This window comes from Canis lupus, chromosome X (assembly GCF_003254725.2).
Source record: "Canis lupus dingo isolate Sandy chromosome X, ASM325472v2, whole genome shotgun sequence".
NCBI lineage: Eukaryota > Metazoa > Chordata > Mammalia > Carnivora > Canidae > Canis > Canis lupus.
This window is the reverse complement of record NC_064281.1, coordinates 111,109,061-111,132,315: the sequence shown is the minus strand read 5'-3', so window position 1 is coordinate 111,132,315 and position 23,255 is coordinate 111,109,061. Positions and strand designations below refer to the sequence as shown.

General features: G+C 39.4%; 1 long non-coding RNA gene across 4 annotated transcripts in view; it reads right to left on the bottom strand.

Moving 5' to 3' along the window:
* Positions 1-468: 468 nt before the first annotated feature.
* Positions 469-23,255, bottom strand: part of LOC112668474 (uncharacterized) — a 70,079-nt gene continuing 47,292 nt past the window's right edge. Inside the window, exons 4-7 of one of the 4 annotated variants that reach the window (XR_007409497.1) lie at positions 8,357-18,577; positions 5,169-5,290; positions 1,880-4,710; positions 469-759 (exon numbers count right to left, since the gene is read on the bottom strand). This is a non-coding gene — a long non-coding RNA (uncharacterized LOC112668474). Of the gene's footprint in view, positions 760-1,879; positions 18,578-23,255 lie in introns of all 4 variants that reach the window. The other 3 variants (XR_007409496.1, XR_007409495.1, XR_004813058.2) reach the window with 3 other exon arrangements.

Genomic DNA, 23,255 nt, shown 5'->3' with positions numbered 1-23,255 from the left:
TAGTGACTTAAAAGCAATAACATGAACTTGCAGTATATTTTGAAAAAAGTAATTTCCATTCTTCATGAAAGTGGCTAGTCTGTGAAGATGCTCAAAAGGGACAACATAAAGTGGGTGAGAAAAACATTGCGTACAATACACACGTGACTGCAATCCTCAGACAAATTCTGTATCAGGACTACCAGAAACTTATCGGCAAGCACTGCACGAGCATCTGGGCTCCCCCTTATTTTTCACATTGCTGTGAGGACAGGACCTTTCTGATGCTGAAGTTGGTTCAAAATGGAGGCACATGTGTTGGGGAGTTTATCCTAAGTGATATAACATCCGGATATAAAAAGGCCGTGGTACAGTGAACTTAGATGTGTCAAGACCCCATCCTGTAGTGTAATTTTGCAGCTATGTGTTCCCAGAGATCCTACAAGAGCAGCTTTGCTGAGCTATGAAAGAAAACTTGATGCCACACTGTAGGGGGGCAAAACATGTTTTATTCACTAAAAATAAGAAATGCATACAAGAAGGGACAAGACTCGGCGCTAACCAGGAAACCAGGAAAACATATTGTCTCAATAAACTATTAAGTTAAGGTCATGAAATAGAAACAGTACAGTGTAAGCAACCAAAAATATTTTGAAGTCTAGACAAGGGAGCAGTGGTTCATCAAGAATTCAGCTTTGTTGATCCAGCAGAACTCCATCTCATGAGGAAAATATTGCTTGCAGATGTACTGCCTTCTAGGAACTCTGGGGGCAGAATTATCTGGAAGAGATGGTAAGGGAAATAAAAGTAAAAAGTATGCTAAAGACCTTGTCTTGTTGGGTAGGAGTGCACTAGATAACTGATGATTTCTTGGTATTGATTAGAAAATATGTCTCCTCGGTGCCTAGAGTTCTTGTGTCCTATTCCTAGCTTCCATTCTAGGGTAGGATTGGCCACACTGACTGAAATGCGAGCAAAGGCTCTGTTGATGCATCAGGCCTCGAGCAGCTGATAGAAACTTCCAGAGGAGCTCAAGGTCACAGATTACAGTTTGATATCCCCCAAACAATTCTCCTGGAAATAGAAGATTGACTATCCTTTGCTAGAGAGGGTTCAGAAATGGCGGAAAGGTTTAAATTGAGGTGATGTTTAAATTGAGTCAACTATTGTTGACTATTAAGGAAATAGTATAAAGAAACCTTTGGTTTGGAGTGAGGGGTAAATATCAATCTCAAAGTTAAGTCCTTTTAGGACATGGTCTAAATGTCCTTTCTCAGTAAACATCAAATGCTTTAGGGTTTCATGGTCAAAAATGAAGTCTCTTCCCACAGTTTTGTAACCAGAAATGTTTCTGCTCCCTGAAGATATACATCTTCCTATAATGGAAAACTATTAGGACAAAAGAATAACTCATCTTGTAAGACAGGTATCTGCACTCTTTGTGGTTGGGTGGGACTCAGCAAAATATAGGGGAAAAATAGAGAACAATATAAATGAAAGTAAAGGAAGGAACAAATGCTGACATATGAGGGAGTGAGGAAACCGGTCTGACTGGAGTAGATCCACAAGCAAGTAGAGAATAGGAGGGGTATGTAGGGGAGTCATGGAGGACTTGGATGTCAGTTGTATTGTTTAGATTTATTAGGAATTGAGTTATATGAAGAACATGATATTTTAAGAAGATAATCTGGCAGCGATAAACAGGATGGACAAGAGTGGAAGGATATAAAATCTCGAAGAGAGAGCCTGAGCAAGGGGCATGAGACTGGTGAGGAATGAATGAATACTAGGTACATTTAGAAGCAGATGATTTTGTTTTATTTTCTTATCACAAAGGTATTATACGCTCACTTTAAAAGTTTTAATGATACAAAAGTATAAAAGGTTAAAAAATACATACATTATATGTATATATGCAACCACTATTAGAAGTGATATTTCAGGGGCGCCTGTGTGGATCAGTCAGTTAAGCGTCCAACTCTTGATCTCAGCTCAGGTCTTGATCTTGGGGTTGTGAGCTCAAGCCCCACATGGAACTTACTTTAAAAAAAAAGAAGGATATTTCAAAGTCCTAAACCACTATAGGAAAGGACATGCAACCCCCCCCAAAAAAAAAGGACATGCACTTTCACAAATCTAGCAAGAAGAGAAAACAATAAAAATGACGGAATTAGAAATAAATATTACAGAATTGTAAGAAATGTGAAAGATTTAATTATGAACTAAAAGGCAGACATTCCAAAAGAAAAAAAAAGAACTTATCTTGTACTGTTTTGAAAAGATACACCTAAAACCAAACAACACAGAAAAACTGAAAATACTGAAATGGATAAAGATCCAGCAGACAAATGTAACAAAAACCAAGTAAAGGTGGCAAAGGAACATCAAGGCAAAAAGCATCAAAGATATCTTTATGTTGTGAATTAACACAATCCAATAAGATAACCATGAAATTTAATGCACTGAAAAAGAACTTCAAGTATGTAAAGCAAAAAAAGGCTAGATATAAGAGACTATGATAAAATAAGAGGGGGGTTTTACATACTTGCATCAAAGATTTAGATCAAGCAGATAAAAGAAGGAAGAGCTTAGTAACAAGTTTGATTTAATATGTAGAAATATGATATAATATTACCCAAACAAAAAAAATACATTTGCTTTAATTGCCCATGGAATAGTTATAAAAGTTTATATGTAATGTTTATTACATTAGGACCCAAAAACATTCCAAAATGTATAATCCACGCAGGAAACATCATCCATCCATGAGACAGTGTAAGTAGTAACAAGGGGGGGGAAAGGATAGAAAAAAACATCAAATAAAACTTGCCCATGCTGAAGTATATAAATACTTCTAAATAACTCTTGGGTTTAAAAGGAAAACAAAACTACAGATGAAGTGATAAAACAAGGATGATGGTAGCACTGCAGATGGAAACTAGGTGATATGGTCAAACATGAATCCAGAGGAAAATTTATCATTTAAATGCATTAAGTAGAAAATAAGAAAGACTGAAAAATAAACCAAGCACTCACCTAATTAATCTAAAAGAAAATCAAACAGAACCCAAGAATATAGAAAGCATATTAACAAAAGCAGAAAGTGATATTTTAAAAACAACTTGTAAAAATAGTTAACTGAAAACAAAATATACTAATCTATGAGCAGTTCTATTAAGGAAAAGACAAAAAGGGAGGTGTAGTCACATACATACAAATTAAGACACATTACAAAATATTAGGTACAAAAAAAATTTAAAAAAAACAAAATATTAGGTACAATTTCTAATCAATACATTTGAAAATTCAAATGAAATGGAAGAGTTTTACAAATGGACCTCAGGAGAAGTGGGAAACGTGCATGAACTAATCATCAAAGCAAAAAGGAGACTTAAATACAGAGAACAGACTGCTTGCCAGAGGGGAGGTGGGTGAGGGAATGGGTGAAATAGAGGGGATTACAAGTGTACTTATCTCAATGAGCACTGAGAAATGTACAGAATTGTTGAATCACTATATTGCACACCTGGAACGGAGATAAACTATATGTTAATTATTCTTCAATAAAAATATAAATGAAATTTTAAAAAAAGAATTCACACACATAAAAAAGAAACTGAAAGATTTATATTTCTGCCCACCCTCTCCCCAAACAAGCACCAGGTCAAAATGGTTTTATGGGTATTACCAACTTTTCAAGGGAACAGGTTGTGCTGAGTTACACTGTAAAATAAGAAAAAAGTTCAAGTTCATTCACAAGTACACACAGTCATGATATTAAATCAGGAAAAGGATATCACACAGAGGAAAACTATAAATGAGAGTTTCCCAACAAGTGTGCCTTGGATGGGCTGTAGGTGTAATTTATCTCCTAAGGCCTCAGGGGCAAATAGGCAGAGCCTGAGAAGCCAGCTGCCTCTACCCTGAGCAATCCTGCCCATTTACCCCTGTATACCATGATGTGAAAAAGGTAAGGAGGCACACTGTTCTAGCCACTTGTTAATGTACAGTTTTATATCCTAAATCAAATATTGACATAGCCGAAACACCACTGTCAATTTTATTCCAAGAATGCAAGCATATCTCAATATTAGGAAACCTATTACTGTAATAAACTACATTAACAGATTAAAGAGAATAACCATATTATCACCCTGGCGGACGCCAGAAAAGACATTTATACCATTCTATATCTATTCCTGACAAAACTATAAGTGAATCAGGAATCAAGACTAGAAGGGTATCTCCATAACTCGAAAAAGGCTATCCATCAGAACGTTGGTGATCATCATTTTTTTTATTGGTAATTGTCATATTTTAAAGTGAAAAGGGGTATTTGTGTTAAAGTCAAAAACAAGAGGATGCCTTCTCTTTATTAATCAATATAAATCTGCATTGTCCTAGAAGTCATGAGATCTTTATCAATGTTGTAGAAGGAAAAAAAAATTAGATACAAACATTAGCAAAGACCAGTGTTCCATTATTTACAACTGACATGATTGCGAACCTAGGAATTCAAGCTAATTAACTGGAAAAATAACATAGAGCTAAGAACAGAGTTTAATATGATGCCTGGATACAAGATAAATGCAAAACTCTGTATCGTAAAGATGTCAGTTCTTGACACAAAAGGTCCGAGGCAATTCAAAGGATTTTTTTTAATAGAAGTTGATGCGTTGGTTCTAAAATTCATCTGAAGAAAGAGGATGTACAAGAATAGACAAGTAAATTCTGAAAAATAAAAAAGAATAGTGAAGGGGGAAGAGCAGCCCCATCAGATTTCAAAACACATTATAATGCCATAGTAATTAAAGCAGTGAGGTACTAGCTCAGTAAAAGACAAAACTGAACAGAAAAGATCATAAGCATATCTACATACTTCACGATTAAAAAAGAATTCCAAAGTAGAGCAAATATAATACAGTAATACAGTAAATAAATTAGGAAAACTAGCTATCTCTTCTGAAAAAATAAACGTAGGTCCCTACTTTCCACCACACACACACACACACACACACACACACACAAACACACTCAATGCCATATGGATTAAAGCACCAAGCAATAAAAAATATATAACATATTCCTAGAAAATGTAAGAGACTATTTTTTAAAATGTTAGAATACAGACGCCTACCTAAGTATGAGACAAAACCAAGAAACTATAAAACAAAGATTAATATGTTTACCTATTTCCATAATTAAATCTTCAGGGCAATACCACCATAAATAAACTTTTACAAAGACAGATGACAGGCATTTGTAGCATAGAGCAGACAAAAGGATACCAGCTCTAATATCCAGAGACTTCCTACAAATCAACAAGGAAAAAAGACAAATGATTCCGCAGAAAAACAGGCAAAGGATATGAACAAGCAATCTCCAACAGAAGAAATACAAATAGCTAATAAATACATTAAAAGGTGCTTAACTTTACTAGTGATTAGGGGAAAATAACTTAATGGAATGAGATTGGATTTTTTTTCTCCAAAATGCTGACAAATTAAAAAGAATGATAGTGTCCAGCATGCCAGGAGGGCTATTTAGCTCAAACCCTTTGATCTAGCCATTATACTTCTAAGGTACCAGCCTAGAAAAATACTTCTAAACATGCAAAAGATAGATGAAAAAGAATACTTTTTATAGCATTATCTATAATAGTAAACACACTGTTAACAATCTAGATTTACCATGTGGAAAGAGTTGGATAAATGATACAGCACACCTTACCATGGAATTCTACTGGCTATTACAGCAATGACTTTCTATCGAGCGGTGGTGGGTGGGGAGGGCAAGCTGTAGAATAATATGTATAGGATGACTTCATTTTCTAAATAAAACATACCAAGAACACACGCACAGAGAGAGAAAAAGTACTTGGAAGATACAAAGTAAACAAATAATCATGTCTGTCTCTGGACAGGGGACCAGGAGAGGGATATTTTCGCTCCTTACTATATATACTATATATACTTATATAAAATGTTATAGTCCATATTCTATACACTATACTAAATATACTATACTTATATATGAGTATATATAAGTATATTTACACTTATATATAAGTATATAAGTATATATAAGTATATAAGTATACTTATATACAAGTATATATAGTATATATAGTATAGTGTATAAGTATAGTATATATACTTATACACTTTATAAAAAGACTGCACTTTTTACTTTTATAATAAGCATAGATTACTTTTGTAACCGCAAAAAAGTAAGCTCACTCCATAACATTTGGCTTAAAAAACAAGTAGAAGGAAACATAAAAAAATGATAGGAACTCTCACTCCTCAAAGGCAATTATTATTAACACGTCAACACTTTTTCAGTCCCCGTTATGCGTGTTTAACATATTTGAGATCTTACTCTATGTAATTTGGGGCTTATTTTTCAATTAATATAATATTGTATTTTCCCTATAGAAAATTTAGAGACTAAAGAGCAACAAGAGAATAAAAAGCCCATGTACTCCAACCACCCAAAGATAACTGCTTACGAAATATGAAATTTGAGTGCACTGAATTGTATTATGAGTGATCCATGCACACTGTCTCATCGGTCTATGCATGGCCCTCTTTTATTTTCATCCATTAACTTATTTTAATTTTCATAATAATCGTGCAATTATTAAATAGTCAATGGTGTGCTTTTAGTTATTTAATGAACAGCCACCCACCCATCAAAACCTGAGCACTAGAAGATGGACAAATAACTTCAATCCATTTCTGTGATCCTCTCCTATTCCAAGCCCCTTTCCTAAGCCCCAATGATCATTATCCCGATTTTTTAATTTGTTTTTCTTTGCTTCTTATTAAGAATATTTTTAATCCCAAATATATATGTACACCTAAATAATATAATGCTTAGTTTTACTTGTTTTTGAAGACTATAGAAAGAATATCCTTTTATATGTAGTCTTCTGGGACTTCATACCTTAATCTAACACTATAGAAGTACAATCTACTCATATTATTATGTTAGCAGTTCATTCATTTCACTGCTGTGTAACAATATTACATTGTGAAAATATACCACAATTCGGTTATTTTTCTTTTGAGATTTTTACTACTAACATAGTATATGTTCTTCCAGTTATTTTTCTGAGTACATTTATATAGTTTCCTTTCTAAAATTTTAAATATTATACATACTTTCATGTGACCTATTCCTCTCACTAATGAGATCTTGTGAACATATTCCCATTTCAGTAAATATTCTTCTGTGATATAAACTTAAATGGCTGCATAGTAGTCCATCATACAGTTACCACATAATTTTATTTAACTATCCTCAATTGTTGGACATCTGGATTGCTTCTAATTTTTTTGCTCTGGTAAGCATCATGATGTATATAGTCGTTGGCTCAGCAACTCTCCTTTAGGAATTATCCTCAGTAATACCTGTGCAAATTTGCACACAGTCATGTACAGGGCCACCATGCAGGATGACATGTTCTGCACAACTTGTGCTATGTTTGTGCTCATCACAGCAGTTTTTAAAATACAAAAAAACTGGGAAGAACCTAATGCCCACCAAAAGGAGATAAAGTAAATAAGTCATGTATTAAAATCAGAACATAGATTCACAGTTACTGACATGGAAAGATGTTAACAATCTATTGTTAAGTGAAAAAAAATAGGTTAAATGGCAGTGTGATTCCATTCTGTTAAAAAGAATAAACATACCTACTACGAAAGAGTGTGGAAATACATACATCAAAAACTTTGTAGCAATTATCTCTAAGTATTGAGTTTAAGATTGTAATTTTTTCACTTTGCTTGCTTTTATTTTGAAGTGTTTTCAACAGTAAAACTTGATTACATGTATAATAAGATGAATAAATAATGAACTTTTTATGCACAATCATTTAAATATTTTTCCTGAATATACTTTCACACCGTAAGAACTTTGGAAGAAGAAAAAGAACACCAGGAAGTAAACAAAAATCACACATAATCCTACCCACCTAGAGATAATTAGTTCACAATCTCTAATGTGTTTATTTCTAGTCATTTGTCTCTGATTATATATATTTAAGATAATTGCAATCACACTTTATATAATCTTGTATGCTGATTTTTCACTTAACATTATATAATATCAACATACCATAAATATTTTAATGAAAGAATATTCCATCACATGGAAATAGCACATTTACTTAATCATGCCCTTAAAGTTAGACCCCCCAGGTTTTTCTGTTTTTCACTATACCGAATAACTATGTGAGGAACATCTTTGTGCATGAATTATCCACATTTTAGATTATTTCTTTGAACATATTCATTGAAGTGAAAATACTAAGTTGAAGAGTACCAATATTTTTATATCCCCTGATATATATTGCCCAAACCGTACTTACTATTTATTTTAAGGCAGCATGGAGTAGTAGGGAAAGAAAAGAAGTCAAAATACATGCTCTCGTGACCATCTTCAGTACTCGCTGTTTAACCTGATTAGGTAAAACTGATATAAAAGCATCCATCTTAATAATCAAATAAGAAAATCAATCCTTCAGTCACCATACATGTTACTTCCTCAGGAATGCTCTCTAACTTTCCAGACTCTTACAGCATCCTATATTTACTTTTCCTTCATGGCCTTGCAACAACATATAAATAATTGTTCAATTGTTTGTACATTGCCAGTTTTCCCTAGGTGATTGTAAGCTCCATTGAAATATGCCTGGCACACAGCTGGCGCTCAATAAATATCTGTTGAATGAATGAATGAATGAATGAACCAATAGATGAGTGATGGATGAAATGACAGCACTTTGCAAAATAAGTCACTAGACATTTGGAAGGTATTTCAATTTTAGTAATAATTATTATGATTCATTTGCATTACCATGTAGATGATTCTATGTCTTTAGAAATTCCCTGTCTGACCATAATTTCATTATGTGGCTTTAATGCTTGTTCTGCCAGCCAGAGGCATGGTAGCAATGTTGCTGAAAGCACCTGGTAGGAGCTGAGACTCGGAGAACCAAGTAGCTGGCTCCCTAGGTCAGCATACTGGGAGTTAGGGAGTTGTAGTTACCATTAGTTGAACAACAAGACAGTGGTCAGGAATCCAGGAGGTCAGTGATATTGGAAGAAACAGGTGAATCCTGGAGGTCAGAAACAAACTAATGGTAAGTGGTCTAGATAGTAAGGTGCAAAGTGGAGAACAGTCAGTGATAAGGGATGAAAGTAGATGGATAAATTCCAAGCACCAGTACTCAGAGCATGGATCTGTGAATATGATTCTAAAGCAAATGGTACTTGGAACTCAGTGCTTCCTTATATTGTTTCTGCCCAGACTGAAAATGGTATCAGAAAGTGTTTGTGGGATGCCTGGGTAGCTCAGCGGTTGAGCATCTGCCTTTGGCTCAGGACGTGATCCTGGGATCCAGGATCGAGTCCCACATCAGGCTCCCTGCATGCAGCCTGCTTCTTCCTCTGCCTGTGTCTCTGCCTCTGTGTGTGTGTGTGTGTGTGTGTGTGTGTGTGTGTGTGTGTGTCTCATGAATAAATAAATAAAATCTTGAAAAAAAAAGTGTGCCTAGTTCCACATACATGGGCAAGAGAATAATAGTAGCTAGTTGAGGAATGAGATCTGTGAATACAAATAGGTTCTGATAGTGGCAGCATAAAGAAGACCATTTGTATATAAGATCTGATAATAGTCTGCACATAAAATAGGAGCAATCAAGCTTTGGATCCCATAATTCTCAACTTGACTTTCAACAGCAGATATTATAGCACAGTGATTGGGATCATGGACTCTGGCAAAAGGCTAAGCTGGGTTCAACAGGCTAGCTAGGTCTATCATTTATTAGTTGTGTCCTTTGAACAAGTTACTTCCCCTCTGTGTGTCAGTTTCCTCATCTGTAAAACGGAGATGATAGTACCCACTTCAGTGGGTTCTTGTGAAGATTAAATGAAGTGATGCATTAGAACAGTGCCTGGATGTAGCAAATGCTATGTCAAATGTTATTATTATTATTATTATTATTATTATTATTGGCTAGTCACATTAAGATCAAACAAAAATTGGCGGTATAAGAAATGGATAAATACATTGTATGTTCACTCTAACTAAAATAGTCTCTAAACAGGAATTTTTTCTTATTAAAATAAGAATTTCATTTGCACCTAACCATAATTGACTATATAAAAACTTTAAGCATTAGCCAAGTAGCAAAATTTATCACAGCAATCCCTTCAATGTGCTTATATTACAGAAGCTGTCTTATGAACACTTATCTTAAAAAGCTGTGAATAAATACACATTTCCTAACAGCGAAAAAATACTATTAAGCTTCAATATGGTGGATCCATAGAATCTGGTCTATAAGAAGGATGGCCTTATTTAAATTTTTTGAGGCTAATTCTACTGGAAGCAGGGTTATTTGTGTTGGAAGACCTGTCTGTGGAAAGATCTGAACATGGAAAGGCTCGGACTTGGGAAGACTCCTTTTAAAAAGGTCTGGACCTGGGGAAAGGTCAGAAGACCTGGACTATGGAACATGTCAGAATACCTGGATATCGTAGACACCGGAAGACCTGAATGTTAGAAGGCCGGTACCCTGGAGGCGTCGGAAGACGTGGATATTGAGCCCGCTGTTGGAAGACTGGGTAGTTGTCGGAAGACGTGGAGATGCTGGAAGACGAAGAGATGCTGGAAGACGAAGAGATGCCGGAAGACGCGGAGATGCAGGAAGACGCAGAGATGTAGGAAGACGCAGAGATGCTGGAAGACGAGCAGATGCTGGAAGCCCTGGAGATGCTGGAAGCCCTGGAGATGTAGGAAGACAAGGATTTTCTGGAAGACGTGGCTTAGTTGGAAGACGTGGATTTTCTGGAAGACGCAGATTTTCTGGAAGACGTGGCTAGGCTGGAAGACATGTATTTGATGGAAGACACACAGCTTTGCTGGAAGACGTGGATTTTCTGGAAGCCATGGATTTGATGGAAGACATGGATTTTCTGGAAGACCTGGAGGTCACTGGAAGACATGGATTTCCTGGAAGACATGGCTTTTCTGGAAGACGTGGATTTTTCAGGAAGACCCGAATTGTCCGGAAGACCTGGATTGTTTGGAAGACGTCGATTTGCTGGAAGACCTGGAGGTTACTGGAAGACATGAATTTTCTGGAAGACGTGGATCTCTAGGAAGACGTATATTTGTTGGAAGACTTGGATTTAGTGGAAGACATAAATTTTCTGGAAGACGTGGCTTTTTTGGAAGACCTGGATTTATTTAGTGGAAGACATAAATTTTGTCTGGAAGACGTGGATTGACTGGAAGACTGGATTCGGTGGAAGACATGGATTGGTTGGAAGACCTGGATTTTTCCGGAAGATATGGATTTGGCGGAAGACATAGATTTTTCTGGAAGACGTGGACTGAGTGGAAGACCTGGATTTCTTTCCGGAAGACATCGACTGACTGGAAGACCTGGATTTTTCCGGAAGACATAAATTAGCTGGAAGACTTGAATTGATTGGAAGACTTGGATTTGGTGGAAGACATAATTTTTTCTGGAAGACGTGGATTGGCTGGAAGACCTTGAAATTGCTGGAAGACGTGGATTGTCTGGAAGACCTTGAAATCATTGGAAGACGTAGATTTTCTGGAAGACGTGGATTTTCCTGGAAGATATGGATTTTGTGGAAGACCGAGAATTACTGGAAGACGTGGATTATCTGGAAGACGTGAATTTTCTGGAAGACTAGGATTAGCTGGAAGACCTTGATGCTGTTGGAAGACTTGGAATTTGTTGGAAGACTTGGAGTTGCTGGAAGACCTGGAGTTGTTGGAAGACCTTGACACTGGCGCCATTGGAAACCCTGGACATTGGAGACATTGCAAGCACAGGATGTTGGAGACACTGGAAGCCTTGGATTTTGTGGACATTGGTTATTCTGGACATTGGAGACTTTGGAGACCTTGAATGTTGGAATTCATGGGTACCGGAAGCCCTGAATACTAGAGACATCGTAAGTCCTGTACCTTGGAAGCCCTAAACATTGAAAGATATAGATAATAGAAGATCTAGACAATTAGAAACCCTAAAATTGGAAGGCCTGAGTATTGGGAAACATTTGGAAAACCTGGGTATTGACACATTCATGTTAAGACATAGAATTTGGGAATTGTAATTTTCATGATGCTGGAAGTCAAGGGTGTTGGTTAGCCCCAGACATTAGGAAACTTGGACATTAAGATTTCAGGATTTTAAAAGACCTAGTCATTCAGACATTGGGGATGTCAGAACACCTAAACACTAGAAGACCAAGTTCTTAGAGATATTGAAACACTTGGGCGGTGGAGGAATGATAATGAGATACTACAAAACCAGAATTTAGGAGATACTGAAGGTTGTAGGAACTGAATGATGTAAGCACTAGAGGGTATTATAAGAGCTGGACTTGGACACAATGAGACATGTGGACTCTAGAAGACCTGCATATAGGACTCACTGGAGGATTGGGAACATAGAAAAAATGGAACTTGGAACTCTGGACCCAGAAAGACAAGACCTGGATCTTGAAGATTGACTGTTGGAGAAAGTAGAAGACCTAGACTTTTAATTTCCCTGATATTGAGGAGATTAGAAAACCCACATTGGAGATGCTTCAGGCCAGAGAGTGGAAGACATATTTTAACATTTAGAAGATCTGGCAATTGGAGATGTTGGAAGCTATGGTGCTCAGAAAACCTGATGTTAGAGACACTAAAGAATTGAAAGTCCTAACCTTAGAGATGCTAGAAGGTCATGTTGAAAGAACTGGCAATGTTGAAAGACTTTCATATTAGGACCTGATATGACATTTGAAGACATATCATAAAGCTACTCTAGTAGTCTTTATGTCTAGAACATCTCTTTCGCTAAAAAGCAAAACACAGAGAAAGGACATTTTGGGAAGATGACAGAGAGGAAGTCGGAAATTCAAGTAAAAGCAAGTCATTTGAATGGGTTGGAATCTATTTTCATGGTCCCAATGAACTAGCTTTCTAGATCCATATTGTTAGACGGGATGGAAACAATGAATTGCCAAAGAATAAGTAGTATCAAGGCATGGAGAACTTCATGGTTTTAGGTAGGAGTCAGCAAATGTTTTCTGTAAATAGTTAAGTTTTTAAAGGCCATATGGTTTCTATGGCAACTACTCAACTGTGTCATTATAGTGTAGCCACAGACAATACATAAATGAGTGGGTATGGCTGTGCTGCAATAATACTTTATTTAAAAAAAAAAAAAAAACAACAGTTGGGCCAGATTTGAACCGGGGGCCTTACTTTGCCAGGGCCAGCTCCTTATGCCAAATCTAGGGTATAGTAAGTATAGGGAGTACATTCCAGGCTAGCAGTCACATGCCAAAGAATGAGTAGAGCAATTTGAAGCTTGGTGGTAAATAAAGATACTATGTATGTGATGATGCTCAGAATAGGAGGCTAGCAAGAACCTAAGGATGGAGTTTAGATCTCTACTTAATTATTTCAGGGCCCTGACAAGGATATTTGTATTCAGAGCCAAAATTAAATGGGTAGCATCCAGGACTCTAGGTAAGGGGTGGGTAGGGTTCAGATACCCTAATTTGGTAGGCTGGAAGCTTAAAAAGAAAATTAAAGAAGAAAGTCACTTTTACAGACTGAGGTTATCCTTCCAGGACTGAGCACCACTCACCCAAAGAAAGGGAGTCCTCAGCCCAGGACAGACAAGAAGGGGCAAAGCCCTCACTCTACTTCCCATGTTCTTCTCATTAGCCGGAGCCAAGTTAGGTGTTTGTAATGCTGGAGGAGAAGAGGAAGGAGACTACAGCTTGGTAGTCTCATCTCAGGCACTCTGGCTCCAGCTAATAAGTCTAATTTCTGTTCTTACCCACCAGAGCTTAAGTGACAAACTTAAGAGATCAGGGCTGAGTTGTAGGCTAAAGATTCTTAGTGCTTAGTCAGATAGGACTGAGGAAGTCACAGACTATCACATAATCGTATGAAAGAGTATACTGGCAGACAAAACCAATTCCAGTACACTGGGACTGGGCTGTGATTTAAAGGTCAAATAGTGGAATATATAGACAGTGGGCAGCCACTGAAGATTTTTTGAACAAGGAAGTACCACAATCAGAGCTGTACACGAGGAAATTTCATCAGGAAGCAAAGCGCTGAAGACTACCAGATATATATATACCAGGACATCAAAGACTCCCAGTTAAAGCAGTAAAAGGGTCGGGATGTGAGTTATGAGGCCACTCTAATCATCCAGGTGAAGAGGTAAATGAGGCCAGAAACAAGGCAGTGACAGCTCCGTTGCTCAACAGATCCAGCATTGGGATTATGATGAACACTCAGCATTCTGAAAGCATGATTTTAAACTTCTTGAATGCTCTCAGAATACACGGAATGACAAAGCTGTTCAGAAGCTAGTTATGAGGAATTGCGCTCACCTAGCAGCATTACTTGGATATCCAATTCTCCCTCAAAGGCAACTAAGCTAATAACTTGGTGGTTTAAGCAAAGAAGGCCCTACATAGCTGTATCTTTAGCTCCTATTAACACAGTGTGAGTTAATTATCTCAAAAGTGGAACCAAGTGGATGGACTATTTTCTAGAGACTAGGAATACATCCATGTGAAAAAAGTCATTAAAAGTAACCACTATATAAATAAATACCATGCAATGATAACTACATTATAAATAAATCACATATAAATAATAAAGCTGCAGGTCAAGGAGTAACATCGGGACAGAGGAATTACTGTTTCAGGTCTGTTTCACAAGCAAAAATAAATACTGAAAATCGATTTTTATTCCTTCTCTCTTCTTAAAACAATCATGCATACTATTTTTTTTGGAGGGAAATCAGATAAATACCAAAGTAATAAGATTTTGCAAAAACAAGAGTAAACTATCATATTTATTTCTATAACGTTTCTTATAATAATAATAATAGCAACAATTTATTGAGCGCTTGCTATGTGCCAGGCACCGTACTAAGCATTTCTTATAGTCTCATAGCAATCCTATAATGCAGGTATTTTTGACCCCGTTTTACAGATTAGAAAGTCAAGTCTGAAAGGTTAAAAAGCATGCCCATAGTCACATAGCTGCTAACTGGCAGGGACAGGATTGAAAGCAGGTCTGATTCCACAGCCTGGGCTCTAGGCTGACTTGTCACACCCCAATAACCCAAGGGTTATCCTGACAGGACTAAGCGCCACTCACCCAAAGACAGGGAGATCCCCGGTCCAGGACAGGCAAGAAGCCAGTGGCGAAGCCAGTGGCGAAGCCCCTCCTTATTATCTAAGTGCCATGTTCTTCTCATTGTGGCCCTCATCACACCACTGCCAATTAATCAAGAGCCAACTCTAGGTATTTGCAAAAATGGGTTAATTATATCATTGGCTTTATGTCCTGGGCTACTTTCATCTTTCAGCACACAGATCACCGCATCATCAGAGCTGTTGGAATCTGACTCCCAAGCCTCAACTGTCACTGTGGCCTTTCTGCCTGCAGCTCGCTCGTGGGCTGGGCTCGAATGACAAAACCCTAAGGTCCAGCCTCTTCTACCCTGTTGAAGCAAACAGAGAGAAAAGGCTTACTGGCCTTCATTTGAAAGTTTCTTATTACTGCTTTATAGGGCTGTGGGTAATCCTTTTAATCTTGCCTGTAGGTCAATAAATATTTCGTCGAAGGATCTCTTTCCTCTGAATCATTACGGCAATTTGATTTGCAGAGGGGCTGCTTCACCATTCTTCGAGTTCTGGATGTTAACCTATGCTGACCTCTTTTATCAATTTTTGATATGATCACATCTCTGAGAAATTTCTCAACGGTCTCCTGAGGGGGGGAATCTGACAGTTCAGCAAAAAGCCACTTAATTCAATGTCTTCAAATCCTTCACCACCCAAACATTTTGCAGATGCTACAACATTTTCAATTCCTTCTACCACTGGAGGAAAATTTCCAGTCAGTTACAAAGTCATTCCAAAGTTTCTGCCAGAAAAAAAAAAAAAAGTTTCTGCCAGGCTCCATTAAGGGTTGTTTATGTTATTTCTCTCACCGATTGTTCTACTCTCGTTAAAGCATTACAAATGGAGAAATTTTGCCAAGCTACTTTAACAGTAAGTTCTGGTGTCTCTCTCATGAGATCTGCAAGGTAATCAAATATATGGCAAGTACAGGACATCGTGAACAATTTTTAGCACTCCCAGAAAGGGGAACCCTTGCACTGTTGGTGGGAATGTGAACTGGTGCAGCCACTCTGGAAAACTGTGTGGAGGTTCCTCAAAGAGTTAAAAATGGACCTGCCCTACGACCCAGCAACTGCCCTGCTGGGGATTTACCCCAAAGATACAGATGCAGTGAAACGCCAGGACACCTGCACCCCGATGTTTATAGCCGCAATGTCCACAATAGCCCAACTGTGGAAGGAGCCTCGGTGTCCATCGAAAGATGAATGGATAAAGAAGCTGTGGTCTATGTATACAATGGAATATTCCTCAGCCATTAGAAACGACAAATACCCACCATTTGCTTCGACGTGGATGGAACTGGAGGGTATTATGCTGAGTGAAGTAAGTCAGTCGGAGAAGGACAAACATTATATGGTCTCATTCATTTGGGGAATATAAAAAATAGTGACAGGGAATAAAGGGGAAAGGAGGAAAAATGAGTGGGAAATATCAGAAAGGGAGACAGAACATGAGAGACTCCTAACTCTGGGAAACGAACTAGGGGTGGTGGAAAGGGAGGTGGGCGGGGGGTGGGGTGACTGGGTGACGGGCACTGAGGGGGGCACTTGACGGGATGAGCACTGAGTGTTATTCTATATGTTGGCAAATCGAACACCAATAAAAATAAATTTACAAAAAAATATAAATTTTAGCACTCCCAGATGCATGGGATAAAGGAGTGGACCGTACCAGAGGGAACAGAGAGGACTCGAACACATGGATCAGTGTTAACTATGGCAATTTTGTCAGTGGGAACACTGTCCAGAATCAGCAACACTTTGAATTCGTGATTTTTTTAGTTTAAATCTTGTCTAACCTCAGGAACAAACCCTTCAAAAAAGTCCAAAAAAGAGTCTCTCGGTGACCCATATTCTCTGGTTTCCCACCATGCAAAGTGAATGGGTGACGGGCACTGGGTGTTATTCTCTATGTTAGTAAATTGAACACCAATAAAAAATAAATTAAAAAAAAGAAAAAGAAAGTGTTTTTAGCATTCTCTTTAAGAGGACAGGGATTACGGAATCTGTGAGGCAACTTGGATTTAATCAGAAAGTCACCAGAAGCCCTGGAACAAAACAGAACTCTGAGCTTGTCTTTACCAGGCTTGAAGCCTCTGGTCTTTTGCTCATCCTTTGCAATAGAGGTGCAAGTAGGCATGCGCTTCCAGAACCGGGCCGTCTCATGGGCTCGGAAGAAGCAGCCACGGGCCTCAGTTTCCTCAGGTACTCAGGATACTCAGCAGCAGCCTCACAATCTGCTTCCTCTGCCAGCCAGCTCTTTCCACACAGACCACACGGCGTTTCTTAAACCTACCCAAACCACCCGTTACTGGTGATGAATGTTACAACTTTTCATCCAGATCGAAATTTAAACTTGCATTTTTGGGGATCCCTGGGAGGCTCGGTGGTTCAGCGCCTGCCCTTGGCCCAGGGCGTGATCCTGGGGTCCTGGGATCGAGTCCCACGTCGGGCTCCCTGCATGGAGCCTGCTTCTCCCTCTGCCTGTGTCTCTGCCTCTCTCTGTGTGTGTCTATCATGGATAAATAAATAAATAAAATCTTTAAAAAATAAATAAATAAACTTGCATTTTTGTGATGCGCGCTGGCAAGTTACACACACAGGAGGAGGCCTCGCCAGCGATCCCCGTGTTAGAAGCCGCACAGGCCAATCTTTTTCCATTGTCTATGTTTTGACATTTCAAGCTATGTATGGTTTTCTCAATGATTCTAGTGTGCCCTTCGACACACTGGCCCTAACAGCTTTCTCATTTCTCTTCACTGTTCAAATTAGATTCATTAACACCCAAAAAGCACCCTATAGAGGTCTCAGTTTCACCATTATGGAGCATTTCAAGCACTTTCATATTGTTTGCTACAGACATCACTTTTCTTGCCCTTTGTTTTTCTTGCATTTCTATCGTCTGCCTTCTTGTTTTTCTGCTTGGATGCCATTCTCACCCAAACCTACGCAAATCGACAAGTACTGAAAGTTCTATGTATCAGTGGTCAGCACGCAACACCAACTTATGACGTGCATGAAGCCAAGGACAACATTCACGAGACAAATACGAAAAGCAAGACAGCTTTTGTATGACAAACACGCGTGTGTGATCAACGGCTGCAGAGGGACCAGCGGGCAGAAGAATGAGGCCAGAGGCAAGCAACCCGGATGTTGGTCTTGTCACACGAGACAGCAAGATAACATGCTGGTGACTTGAACTTGCATGTTGTTCCAAAACTCTCAAACTGGGTAACCTCAAACTTTGTGGGAGAATGACTTGCAGTTGTGACGGGATCACGGACCTCAGGAGTCAGGGTCAGGCTACCAGGCTGAGCTGAGAAGCACAAGTATCACCATCTAGGAGAAAGCAGATACAGAAATAGAAAATGAAGTCAGGAACTGGAGCAGACTGTCTAAGGAGCTTTTACATTGGCGAGGAAACAGAAATTCAATATATGCCAACTCGCCCTTACGAGGGCTGTGCCTACCGATTTGTATGCTCGCTAAGGGTGGAGGAGAGGCCTTCTCTGCCGTGTGTTCAGCAACATGAAATATTACCAATCTTTGTCATTTGTGCCAAACAGAAGGTGAATAACGAGGTAACTCATTTTTGTCTTAATTTTCATTTCTTTAATCATCTTTCCATATGGTGAGCCATTTCTATTTCTTCATCTTGAAATTGTCTTGTTTATATCCTTTGCCCACTTTAAAATGTTTTCCTTGCCGATTTGCAGACACCATTAGCATATTAGGGAACTCTTATTTTTAAGTCTGTGTGGCAAACGTTTTCTCCGAGCCTGTCATTTATTTTTTAATTTTGTCTTTTGCCATAAAGATGGTCCAAATATTTACATAGTCAAATGGTTCAGGCCTTGCTTTGAAAAGGCTGCCCTACCCTAAGAGGATAAAAAATATATTCACATATTTTCTTTCATTATTTTATAGCTCTGTGGTATTTCTGTGGTATTGCGGAAAGGATGGACTACTCAGTGAATGGTGTTGGAATAACGGACCGTGCACCTAGAAGAGTGCCAGAGGGCCTCTCTCCATGGCACTTCCCCTCTTTACAGGAGACGGGGGCTCTGGTGGAGTCAGAGCCCCCATGTGACCAAGTCAGAGGCGCAAGTTGATTCCAATCAATGGCTCAACTTTCTCCAGAGGTCAGTATGGATCAAGGAAGGGACTGTTTCCAAACGAATAATTAATTACTAGACATTTTGCTGGCTTAAGTTCTGCTCTGCTACCAATCTATACTCCTGACATGTCAACTGAGGGACAGTAAGTACCAAGTTCTCAGATCTCCGACCTTCCGATAATGGCTTCACTAATAATTAACGGTCACTCACAGTTTGGGCACAACTGGAGAAATCTGGATATGAGGAGGCTGCTGGTGGAGAGCAGGTGATTATTGTTGACTCTATTAGGTCCAATAATGGAACCGGGGTGACACTGGCAAATACTTTTTGGGGGGCTGGGGGTGCTGAAGCAAATACATATATAACTAGTCACTTCTTTTATGAAAAAATATCAACAATTGTTTGATCCAGGTGGTCGGTAGGTGGACATGCATTTCACTATCCCACTTCTCTGTAGATGTGAACATTCTCGTAATAATAAGTGTGGGGGTGTGTGCATACACATGTGGGCGTGAGGGAACAATCTCATGTTTCATGGTACATTTTAGGCACTATCACATAACTGTCAGTGGCTTTTCGGGTTAAATACAAGATTCAGAATTACAACTACAGAACAACTGATCATTGGGGAGAAATCATGTTAAATGAAATCTTTCTTCACTTGAAATCAACAGATTAAATCCTAAGGCGTCATGAAGCCCGAATCCCAATAGCAATTTAAAGGTATGAGGCTCAATTTCCAAATCTCCTCTCTCTCTACCAAACTTGAACAGAAGATTTATGGCAATTTTATCCCAAACCAGATTATCTGAACCTGGGGACAGTTTAACTTCATTATACTAATAGCAATTCTTTTCTATACCTTATAAGATAGAGATGGGGGCACCTGGGTGGCTCAGTCAGTTGAGCATCTGACTCTTCGTTTTGGCTCAGGTCATGATCTTGGGGTTGTGGGATCTAGCCTCCCATCGGGCTCCATGCTCAGTGGGGAATCTGCTTGAAGATCCTCTCTCTCCTTTTCCCTCTGTTGCTCCCCCATTCATGCATGCTCAAGCTCTCTCTCTCTCTCTCTCTCTCAAATGAATAAATAAAATCTTTTTAGAAAGAGGTGGAGATGTATGAAAGGAAATAAGGAGCAAACAAGAGCATAAAAACTGATCACCCAGGGCAGGAGGAATGACTACTACATGTTTCACTGAATCACTGGGTAAAACTTCATTCAACCAACTTTCAAATGATAAAATACCTTCTACCCACCACATTCGCTTATGGTCACAGTTTCACCTTGTGTTCTCTGAACTTGCCAAGGACACATCACTTTTGCACCAGGCTAGTGGGAAGGGCAAAGCCTCTGAAATAAACGTCCTCTGTTACCTTTTGGTTCCGTGAACTCTACCAAGACTGGAAGCTGTTGGGATGCTGTTAAATAATGATACACTCTTGTGCCCCCCTTCTCAAGGTATTATTCCCAAGTACATTTATCTCCACGGCTGAGGGTGGAACATCATTCTTCTAAGTCCTCATGAGTCCAAGGAGGCCTGGCATGCTCTCCAAGGAGAATTAAAGCCTCACTGACTGAGCTTTGAGTTGAGGCTCACGCAGCTCACATGCCCAAAGGGGCAGGAGGATCTCAGGATGTTTTTTTCTGTCAGCCTTTGAACAGAGAAGAACAGAGACTTCCTAAACACACCACAGCCTGTGAGGATTTGTATGGACAAACCGGACTGAGTTCATCGTAGCCTCTGTTTGAAAGGACATTGGGTCTCAAGGGGTTTGCTGTCATATAAGCTGTGCAGAGCTATGGGTCTCCTCCTTCACAACTCTTTTTTTTAAGATTTTTTAAAATTTATTCATTTATGAAAGACAGAGAGAGAGACAGGCAGAGGGAGAAGCAGGCTCCACGCCGGGAGCCGGATGTGGGACTCGATCTCGGGCCTCCAGGATCATGCCCTGGGCCGAAGGCAGGTGCTAAACCGCTGAGCCACCCCGGGATCCCCCTTCACAACTTCTAAAACACACACACTCAAGTGGCGAGCTCAAAAAGTACAGCCCATTGGAATCATTTAACATTTCCAAGTATGATACCCCTAAGTGGGAGCCAATGGTGAGATTTCCATGAGAAATCTTATTTCCTTTCAAAATGTATAAACTACCCCAGCGCGGTGACTAAGATGATAAACAAACCTGTCATGCAGCTGGCTTTTGAGCCCAGAGGGCACAAATAGAGCATTTCAAAAGTAAGCCCTCCTGAGAAAATCATTCAGACATTTTCTCCTCAGTCAACTCAAGCTTATCGTGTACCAGGCCATATGATACAAAGAATAAAGAAATGAACTGAGAAAAAAAAAAAAACAAACCTTGATTTCCAGGAACTTCGTTTTCCAGGGAAGGGCAATGTAACATAACACAAGGTAGGAAGCCACACATTCTGTAAGAGTCACAACAATGTGTTATTGGGGCCTCATGTGCCCCCTTTTATCCATTTTTACTTTATCTATCCAGTTGGGGCCTTTCTCTTTCCTCATCTGAAGAATGGTACCACTTCCTAAGTGGGGCACCGGCCATTCAAACCTATGGACCACACTGCCTCCAGAGCAATCTTCTGAGATGCGGGTCTAATCCAATATCGTCTCCACTTGAAATCACCCCATGAGTCTCCATGGCTTATTGAATCAAGTCCGACCTCCTCTGTGTAATGGTGCCGGCCTACTTTCCCAGGCCTACCTGTCTCTACCTCTTCCCTTCCTCCCTTGTCACCAACAAGGTAGCCAGTCTCGGGGGCCATTTCAATCATCCAGAGTTCCTTAACCTTCAGCACTAGTTCAAGCACCACCTCTTCCAGGAAGCTTTCCCAATCTCTTGGCCTGTGTCTGAAGCACCCGCTGGCTCTGAAGTACCAACCAGAGCTCCCAGAGCCTCCTTCCCATCCCCACTCTGATTACAGCACTCGTGACATTTCACCACAGTGCCATCTGGCTCCCTAGGCTTCATCCCTTGACAGCACTCACAAAAAGTCAGTATTTGAAGTGGATCTTGAAGAATGGGTAGGATTTCCAGAGTGTGAAGAGGGAAAGTGAGTGGGGAGTAAGAGGAGGCAGAGGCAAGGAAATGCTGGAAAAAATGAGACGAGGCTGAAAGACAGGGTGGCTAAAGTGGAGAGTGAAACACAAAGTTCAAAATCTGTTGAGGCAAATCACAGAGGGCCTCAGACGGCAGATTTCTTTGGTGAGAGGAAGTTTCGTTTAACTGTCTCAGTGTTCATGAAAGTTCGTTTGTAATAAATGAAAAATTAAAAAGAAGATGTTTAGGATAAAGCAGACCCGTTCTTCCTTGTTACTAGGTCTCGGCACACACATTCCTAGGAGAAAAAGTCTTATTTGTGTCCTAAATAATTTAAGTATATCATGCTGATATTTATTACCACATTGCTATTTTAATGTTTGATAACGACAGTTATGAGACCTCTTCTTTCCTTCCACGGTTTGATGGGTCATTAATCAAATAGACATACACAAGTTCTTAATAATAATCTATTTTTCCCATTAATATTTCATGGAAAATCATGCATATTTCTTACTGGGTCCAAGTATTTTTTTATGCCTCTGAAAAGTCTCCCCGCCCCAAGAAGTCCAAGGGAGTCTGCGTGGCAAGAGTGCCCTCTGCTGGCTGGAGCGTGGAACAGCTAGGCCCGGAGAGGGAAGGCACGCAGCCCAGGCGGTGGCCTTGCGCCTGCAGGACAGGGCCCAGGATGTCTGCACCTCCCCAACTTCTCCCCCTTTTGTATTGAGGGGGTGGGGGTGACTGGGTGACGGGCACTGAGGGGGGCACTTGACGGGATGAGCACTGGGTGTTATGCTATATGTTGGCAAATTGAACACCAATAAAAAATAAATTTATAT